This window comes from Penaeus japonicus, unplaced genomic scaffold (assembly GCF_977035675.1).
Source record: "Penaeus japonicus unplaced genomic scaffold, GWHDUDI00000001_assembly GWHDUDI00000012, whole genome shotgun sequence".
In the NCBI taxonomy this organism is placed as follows: Eukaryota; Metazoa; Arthropoda; class Malacostraca; order Decapoda; family Penaeidae; genus Penaeus; species Penaeus japonicus.
Window position 1 is genome coordinate 18,658,721 of NW_028234414.1, and position 10,000 is coordinate 18,668,720.

At 35.3% G+C, this 10,000-nt stretch overlaps 2 protein-coding genes across 12 annotated transcripts in view; one reads left to right on the plus strand and one right to left on the minus strand.

Moving 5' to 3' along the window:
- The window catches only part of LOC122267481 (uncharacterized), a 7,348-nt gene extending 4,095 nt beyond the window's left edge, over positions 1-3,253 (minus strand). For 2 of the 3 annotated variants that reach the window (XM_043037553.2, XM_043037552.2), the window contains exon 1: positions 3,154-3,253. The gene's annotated coding sequence lies outside the window, so the exon portion shown is untranslated. The remainder of the gene's footprint in view (positions 1-3,153) is intronic. The other variant, XM_086542577.1, reaches the window with a different exon arrangement.
- Positions 3,254-5,598: 2,345 nt separating this feature from the next.
- Ilk (integrin linked kinase) overlaps positions 5,599-10,000 on the plus strand; it is a 20,212-nt gene continuing 15,810 nt past the window's right edge. The window contains exon 1 of one of the 9 annotated variants that reach the window (XM_043002538.2): positions 5,599-6,153. The gene's annotated coding sequence lies outside the window, so the exon portion shown is untranslated. Of the gene's footprint in view, positions 6,611-10,000 lie in introns of all 9 variants that reach the window. The other 8 variants (XM_086542580.1, XM_043002543.2, XM_043002540.2 and 5 more) reach the window with 8 other exon arrangements.

Sequence of the window (10,000 nt, forward strand, 5' to 3'; positions counted from 1 at the left end):
TATGTAAATAAAAAAAAAATAAAAAAATATATATACGCATGTAAATAAAAAAATATATATATATAATGGTAATTCTTGAGTCAAAGAGTGCATACTCCTAAAAAAGTCCCTATTCATCCAGCCAACAAGCGATATATTATTACTCCCTAGTCAAAGACAGGTCTGCCCCCCTGGACATCATCTTACAGCCACTTTGTAAAGTGTACATAAATGATTTGCATACATGTAGCTATTCAACAAGGATCCAGATTCTATGTAGAGTAATGCATACCTTTGATAAAGACAGCAATATCCCATACAACCGCTTGGCTAGCCACGGGTTACTGATGAAAATAGTGCCAACATGCAAATATGCCCCAAAACCAATTGATTCTGTTGCTTGTCTGCCTGAGAGACAGTCATTCAATGGGATCGAACACTTTTTATGAGAGGTACCGTTTGTTGCAGACATTGCTTTCCAACAAGATTACAGATATGGGAATACCTGTACAGAAACTTTAAACTTGGCTTAGAGCATGGATGCAGAGCCTTGGACTCTGATAAACAATTATGGAATTAACATGTTTTCCTGCTGATCGTGCTGAATTTATATGATCTTTGGTGTCATGATGTTTATGATGTAAATATAATCATTTTTCATAATTTCTTAGTCTCTGTTACTTTAGTTTAGGTGTGCGATTGTCATAAAATGTGATATAACAAAAAAAAAAGAAAGAAAGAAAGAAAGAAAGAAAGAAAGAAAGAAAAGAAAACAAAAGATGTCACAGAAAACTGCATAATACTGATGCCAATTGTGGTAATCTCTGTTTCTGATCAGTTGAATAAAAAGATCTGAGTTGAAAAACTATTTTTAAATCAAACACAATTGACCAATTGTCTATTTCCTGTGATGTCACATAACGTCATGAGGTGCATGTACATACTCGTATGTACATGTATGATTGTTTTTTTTTTGTTTTTTTTTCAGAAAAAAAAAGTATGAACACCAAAAGAATGAGGTGGGTGAATAACACTTTGAGGCCTCACGCAGCAGGAAAACATCCCGGTACGAAGTGTCACGCATTTGTTATCTTCCCGGCAGAAGTGGGTACTGGCATTAACTGTATTCATTTCAAGAGTAATACAGCTAATAAATCTAAGGTACTATCTGGAAAGTTTCCTCTAGCTAGATATTGCATTCCATTCCCATTCCCCTATTCTCCAGATAGTCCCTACTATTACTATTTCCTTTCTCTTATATGTTCAAAAATTCAGACTCCATACAAAAGGATTTACCAAAATGCAGATGACAATTTTATGCTAGAAAAATTTTGTCTCTGAATTATTCTTGTCCTCTTGGCATTTTATACTAATTCAATTTTCCAAATAGTGCTTTGTTACTAAATACCATGAAAGTGGTATTGATGGATTCCTCTTAACCTCCACTAGCAATTTTACCTGCAATTCACCTCCAATTCCTTATAATCTGGGCCCTGTTAGTAGAAGTGGGCATGTAGCATATCTGGGATATTGCAGGGTAAAATAAGAATTCAAGCCATATTTTGTATACAAAATATTAACCCAATGACCTACCTAACTTTAATTGCTTTTGGACTTTGCTCTTGCCAAGGGGGGGGCTTCACCCCCTCCAGGATCCCCTTTTTTCAGAGCATTTTCAGCTCCTAACCTTGATGACCACCATCCCTGCCCTGGAATTCAAACATACTCCATGTATTGATGGCTACTGATGAGATATGGACTAGAAACCCTCAATGTTCTGAAAATAGTGAGGTCCAGGAGGGGACAAAGCCATCCGTTTGCGAGGGCAATCTTCAGAACTATGATATATTCTCCATATCTGTACATATCATAAGTACCACAAAGTGCTTTGAATAAGGGGGAGAGTCCAGGAGGGAGGTAAAGCACCCCTTTGGCTAGGACTACCTTCAAAACTAGCTAAGGTTAGGTAAGTAATTGGGTTAATATTTGGCATACAAAATATGCCCCAAATTCATATTTACCCTGCAATTTCCCTGCTCTACCCTACTATTGTGTAGGGAGGGGGGGGGGGATTGCGGTTAAAGTCAACTTTATACAAGTAGTACAAAGTGAGAGGAGTCCATCAATACCACTTTCATTGTATTTAGAGACAAGGCAACTATTCAGAAAATTAACCTTAAACTAAAATAATGAGTAAATTCAAGTTCCATCTTATCAGAATATCTGTAAAGTATATCTAATGGTCTTTACCAGAATGCAAAGTGCCGAGGCCATAGTGATTCCTAAATACAGCTGCTGTTAGCTATGTCATTTATAGTCACAAATATCTAACACCTTTAACATTTATAGTAAAAATGTCATAGATAAAGTGTCTTAGAATTAACCAGTCTATTGTTTCCATATATTGTTTGCCTTGTGAGTGATGGTGGTCCGACAATGTAAATGGTAAGTTTTCCGAATAGTGCCGTATTACTAAATACCACAAAAGTGTTATCGATGGATTCCTCTCACTCTGTACTATCCACATATAGCCAAGTTTCCCCGCAATTCCGCCCCTATGCCCCACAATCTGGGTCCCGATAGCAGGGAGGGCATGAAGTAGATAAGGAAAATTACGGAGTAAAATACAAATTCTGGGCATATTTCGTATGCAAATTTTAAACACAATTATGTACCTAACTTTACCTAGTTTTGAAGTTAGCCTTACCCAAGGGAGGGCTTTGGCTCCCTGGACCCACCTTTTATTTGAGGCACTTCATGCTACTTCGGGACATATTTCGTATGCAAAATCTGAACACAATTATCATGCATTATATCTACTATATATGAATAGTAGAGGTTGAGAGATATCCATACCATTTTTGTAGTATCTTATAATGCGACACTATTCTGCAAATTTACCACGTAAACTTACCTACCTAAGACCAAAATTGATCTTCATGATACATGAAAATGTGGACAATAATCGCGATTGAGGGCAGATAAGCTATTCTTTGGACATAATCACTAACAAGTCAAAACAGTAACGAAATAATTCATCTTATTTACAGAGCCAACCGGTGTTAAATCAGCTATGCACTTCCGTTAAACCTACGTAATCCCCTACAAGCTTTGTACTCAACACTACAATAACAATCATAAATAAAGAATTGTCACAATAATGACAAATCTCACCGGTTTTGCAACATAATTCAACACCAAAAATTCCTTCTTCCTCGACAATGTTTACAAACCATCGGAGTTGGTCGCTTAGTCACTGAATCCGAGGCAACTGAGCGGATACACCGAAGAATGGATACGGTCTTTGCGTTATAGCAAGAGAATGGATCCAATCTTCGGAATACGTTTATTTCGGTATGGAAAATGCTCATATGGATGGCTGGATATTTTGATTTCTTTGATTTTTTTATATGTACAAGTACGCCTTATTTCTAATTGATTTTGGTATGAGATGTCTGGAGTAGAAATTATATATATATATATATATATATATATATATATATATATATATATATGTATATATATATATATATTTATTTATATACATAAGTATGTATGCATATGTATATGTATATGTATATATATATACACTAATACATATACATATACATATACATATATATATATATATATATATATATATATATATATATATATATATATATATATATATATATATATATATACACACACACACACCCACGCGCATATAGATCATAAAATACAAACACAGTAATCCGCACAACACGAATATGAAAAAAAAACATATTACTGTCGCAGTGCTTTATTGTAGATATGCATATACATGTATATGTACGCATATGTATGCATTCACAAGAAAAGAGCTAGATGGATAGATAGACATATATATATATATATATATATATATATATATATATATATATATATGTCTACCTATCCATCTAGCTCTTATATATTAATTTATCTATGTATTTATCATTTATAACCTATAATCATTCCTATCATAATCATCATCATGGTTATCATCATCATCACCATTATCATTATCCCACTGTCCTTGCTAGTCTTCAACAGCGCAGTGGTCACTTAACAATTCAACTAATTATACTTCAGCTACCTATCTATTCATAAACATATTGCAGAACAATAACTTAGGCAGACACATGACGAAAGTGTTTCTCAAACGGAAATCGTTATTGCAAGTCAGATAACACGTTTATGTTATGATAGCGTTTTGAGAATCGTGATAGTGAATTTCTTGATCGCTTTATTAGTAAAATCGGTAGAGCTGTTTTAGGACTTATGGGCCGTTAAATCTGTCTATGACAAATCCCACTCTCTCTTTTTATATATATATATATATATATATATATATATATATATATATATATATATATATACATTTGCATCTCTAGCTATCATTTTATGACTCTGTTTAGGTGATCAATATTCCTCTTATATAATTGTTTTAATATACCTGTCTATAACAAGTGCCAATCAGAAATTCTACGTATGGTATTGATAGTATATAAATAATGATAATCACATGGCTATGTAACAAAAAAGTAACTTCGACAAATATAATAATGATACAGGTAGGTGGTACTATAATAATCATATTTTATTAGTGATTATGATAATCATTACAATTATGTTAATGATTATCATTGATATTATTATCATCATCATTATCTCATTATCACCATCATTATCTTGTTATCATTATATTTTTTGTTATTATCATTAGGAGTGTTATCATTACTATTACTATTATCGTTACCATTATTGCTTTTATTATCGTTATCCCTTTTGTTTTTATTATCATCATTATCAACTTCATTTTCATTATTGATATATAATCACTGGTATCATTATCATCCTTATTATGATGGGTGGTGATAGTGATAACGATAATGAGAATAATACATATAATAGGAATGATATTGATAAAAGTATAAATAGAAAAATAATGACTATAATCACACACTTTTGTTTCATAAATTTCACCAAATTCTCTCACTGAATCCTATATTGAATAGACGGAACCAGCAAAGTATATTGTGTTGTGATGGCAGATTTTCCAATACATTATTAGAAGATTGCACTGAATGCCAGCCTATTGACCTTCTAATTCAGGTTGCAAGCAAGCCTTTGACAAGTGAACCAGCAGATGTGGTGTTGAATTAGAACTTTGAAGTATGATCATTCTTATATTCATATAGTTGTGAATATATATTGGATTGCATTTTTTCAGGATTTTTTTTACTTGGTTTGTCTTCATAGATAATGACGGGATGTTTTGCTATGCTGGTGACATCAGACTCAAAATTAAAGACTTTTTCGTTTTAATGACTGATTTTTTAACTTTTTTTTTCCCCCCTCTTCGCACGCTGATATCATGAACTTAGGAGTCCTTTCTCTCATACCTTCTGAAACAGAGTAACAGTATGAGCATTTAACTTGAATAACAAAATAGAGTATACAAAGTAGAAAAGAGTTGCATACACTGTCTTGGACGTGAGCCACACCCTTTTGTAATGTTACATATTCTCAGAAGAGAGTGACTGGATGTGACATATCCTGTCAGCGATGCCACTTCACCACTTCAAAACCCTTCGAATATAAGATATTGAATCATTTCGAAGTGGTCCTCGTAAAGAATGGAAGGGGTTATTGCCAGGTGACGTGCTGTGGCATTGCAAATAGGTTCTCCAAATAGTTCAACAGATCGAATTTAATTGGTGCAAGTGCTGCACCCACCCGGGGCGTGTTCGCCGACGCCCTAATTACGCGCCTCAAACATGTCTCTCTTAAAACAAATGAACAGTCTCTAGAAGAATGAATAAACTTTTCCCCAATGGCCAGCTGAAAGACCGGATAAATTACACATATAAAAAAGGGCAGTGGTGAAGGTCTCTCTCTCCCCTTCAGCCTCATAAGCATTCGCAATACTCAGATCGGCTCCCCTGTCTCGCTTAAAACTCCCCACCAAGATGAATAAATCTCTCCCCCCTAGCCGCCTGGAAGCTCCCCAATAAATCCCGAGAAAAGGGGGGCATAGAAGAAGAGTTCCCACGCCCGCACGCCCGCACGCCCACGATGCTCACGTCGGTTCCAATGTTTACCGACGGGAGTGCGTGCGTAGGTGTGCCTGAGAGAGAGAGAGAGGCTGTCAGTCCCCAGCGCCAGATGGTGAGTTTCTTGGGTATTCTGGCAGGAACACGTCATGCAACCCCCCCGGGGAGAGGCGAGAGGTGCATGCCCGAGAGATAAGGTTCGCGTTCAGGCGAGGAAATTGTCTAAGGAAGGAGGGCGTGACGAAGGGAGGGAGGAAAGAACACTCCGCCCGTGGGTTTGGTTTCTGGGCGTTGTAGTAGGTGGGAGTATTTGGCTGTCTATTTTTAGGAGGAGAGGTCCTGTCGCTGGCAGAGCAGAGGTGTGTGCCAATCGAGCTGTTTACCCTGGGGGAAAGGCAAACACCAGGGAGTACGATTTGCCAGTGGTAACTCGTGCCGGTTGCAGGAGATTTAGGACATAAATCCCTGCTCGGTGAGATAAGCAGGTAATCTCCCTGTTGACGAGACGAGAGCAAAGGGAGGAAGGAGGGGGCACTCAGGTGTTCTCTCTCGTGCCATCTGCTGCTTTAAAGGTTTTGCTGTCACTGCTTGAAGCATATGGACTCCTATTTGAGGCAGTCATAGGGGATCTCAACTTCAAAAATGTCTCGAAATAGATTTGGAAGTGGTTGATAATGAATGGAATGGAAAGTTATATCTTTAGCATTGCAATACCAAGTGCTTTCGCCTGATAGTCATGGACCAGAAAATACTGAAAGTGGCAGGTGACTCATTTAGTCACACAAACCCATAATAGAAAACCCTAATGCCTATTAAAAGTAACTGTTATTAGCCAGAGGTGTTCTTGGTGCAGTGTATGCGGTATTTGTACTACAATTAAGTACAATTAAGTGTGGATTTATCCTAGATATATATGAGCTCAAGTGTTTGGAAGATGGAATAAATGGAGGAAACTGTTCAAATTTATCAATATGTTTTTTTTTTATGCTGAGAACTTTTCACTTGTGACGATAAATATGAAACTGATATGTATTTGCTTTCATTCTTGGAATTGTGACCAGAAGAGGCATGTCAAGAAGGCAATAGTTTTTGTGTACAATCTACTCGCAGTTCTCTTCATGTTTTGCGTATTCTGTCTTATGTTGGCATTTCTAATACAATCTGTTCGCGTATTTATACACAGCAGGAATATCACTTGGCAACTCCTTTCGGTGTGTGTCTAAGCTTGTTGAAAAATGTCTTTATATATTAAGAAATTAATATTTATCATTATTATTTAGCAAATTTCTAAGACGAACATAGGTCATAGATCTTTATTGTCCTTTAAGCCATTGATAGCAGATGGCATGATTTGCTGTCAGGGCAGCATCAGTCTTAAACGCGGATGGCAGCGTGCCATACAACATTAACCTGCCACATGACTATACATATTTTATTAAAACCACGGCCAATGGGTTAAATGATAAGCAGTATTTGACCAAAAGGACGAAGACCGAAGTGAATCCAGAACTATCGAATGTAGACGACAAAGCAGAAGTGCGAGCCAGTTATCTTATTCTTTGTTACTTTTTTGGTAACGATTTGAGAAGCCCATTTGTATTTGCATACGTCCTTTTATGATTAACTGTATTTCAATAGAGAACTGTGTTTTTTTTTCATTTTCTTTTTCATTAATTTGTATTTTGTGTACTAGTCACGGCAGAGGTGTCCGTTTTTTTTCTTTTGTTTTTTATAGAAAGTACAGATTAAATGGCTCATCAAACATTTTTTTATATTCTAATCTGTAAAAAGTTTAATGAAGGGAAACAATATTCTTCCCAATACCTAAGCCAAAGGATTTGCAATCTTATGGCTTTGGTTAAGTTGGTTAGGTTAGGATAGGTTAGGTTAGGTTAGGTTAGGTTAGGTTAGGTTAGGTTAGGTTAGGTTAGGTTAGGTTAGGTTAGGTTAGGTTAGGTTAGGTTGGGCTAGGCTAGGTTAGGATAGGATAGTTTAGGTTAGGCTAGGCTAGGTTAGGATAGGATAGTTTAGGTTAGGCTAGGTTAGGTTAGGCTAGGTTAGGTTAGGATAGGATAGTTTAGGTCAGGCTAGATTAGGATAGGATAGTTTAGGTTAGTTTAGGTTAGGTTAGGTTAGGTTAGGTTAGGTTATGCATTGTTAGACTAAATCAGATTAGTTTACGTGGGTTTTGGATTAGTTTGGAGTTTGTGGCCTTCCTATCTTACCAAGGAGCAGTTGAGGTTAAGCATTAGCTGATGATTCGTGACCCTTAGGAATTATGAAATAAAATGATTTAACTTGCATCTTGCATAGAAGTATAAAGTAAGATAGTTACCTTGTCTCTGAAAGTCTTTGGTGTCAGTTGCTCTAAATTTATAATTTATTCTACACAATTAGTAGAAAAACAATTGATATGTTTATCTATTTGTAAAAGCTTGTTGTATGTGCGATATGATGATATATATGATTTACATATTTATATATTCATATATTATTTATTATTTATATATATATATAAAATATATATATATATATATATATATATATATATATATATATATATATATATATATATATATATATATATATATAATATATGTAAGTGTGTGTGTGTGTGTGTGTGTGTGATGTAGGTATTGGAAATTTTGGGATAGGAAATATACCTAACATATGCTTTCAAGCGATTGCTGTGACATATGCATATACTCTTTTGGTGCTCAAGCAAAGGCCAACCCCCCCCCCCCTCCTTCATAGGATAGAATTTGCATTGGTTTCATTTTCAATGAGTCGTTACTAAATAGTTTTACTTATAAATCCCATTACTAACCCCAAAAGGATGTACCGTCTTATGATCTTACACAGAAATGAACTAAATAAGTCCTTTTTTCTAATCTAATTCAATTCCCGCAAAAAATGTGAGTTGCGTCTTTGGAATATACTGGATAAACTTTACGTGATGATATCATAATCTAACTGAAAATATTAGACTACAATAATTTTCTGGTTTCCTGAGCAATATTGGTTTAAATTGTGCATGTCTTCACCTAGCATGACTGAATTTAGGTTATATGTTCTTTAGGAGTTAATTAGTTTTTATTAATTCTGATTTGAAGTTTAGTTTCAATTTTGTAATAACTATGTCATGTGAAAAAATACCTTAGAGTTTTTTTCTGATAACTAGCATGTTTATGTGAAGAACTTTAATTCTATGGAAAGACATATTTTTGCATACAGTATGGAATGCATATAGGTGTGTGTTTGTGTATGTGTATGTGTATGTGTATGTGTATGTGTATGTGTATGTGTATGTGTATGTGTATGTGTATGTGTATGTGTATGTGTATGTATATGTATATATGTATGTATATATGTATGTGTGTGTGTGTGTATGTGTGTGTGTGTGTGTGTGTGTGTGTGTGTGTGTGTGTGTGTGTGTGTGTGTGTGTGTGTGTGTGTGTGTGTGTGTGTGTGAACCCTATATGAATAAAATTTCAATTTGGGGTGTACATTAATATGAGGTAAATGGTATTTTGATGAATTCTAAGACTTTTTTTTTTATGATATATTAATCCATTGTGAACTGGTGTCATGACATACATGACACAGGAGCTTTAGCCTGATGACGGGTATTATGAAATGCATGACGTTTGAGGAATTTGGATCACTGTGTTATTTAATTATGCTATGAGTAAGGAGTGAGTTAACCCTCTCTGGACGGGTGGTACACTACTGTACCGCTCATTCAAAAGCCCAGTGGCCGGGCGGCACAATATTGTGCCAGCCATTTAATTGATTTCGGCCTAAGTGCTCGAAAGCCCCGGCATTGTGACATTCAAGGCAGGAATGCCCCCATTGTGAGTGGGTTAAGATGACTATTACAGTCATAATTTCTATAATGACTGTTTATATATATATATATATATATATATATATATATATATATATACATATATATATATATG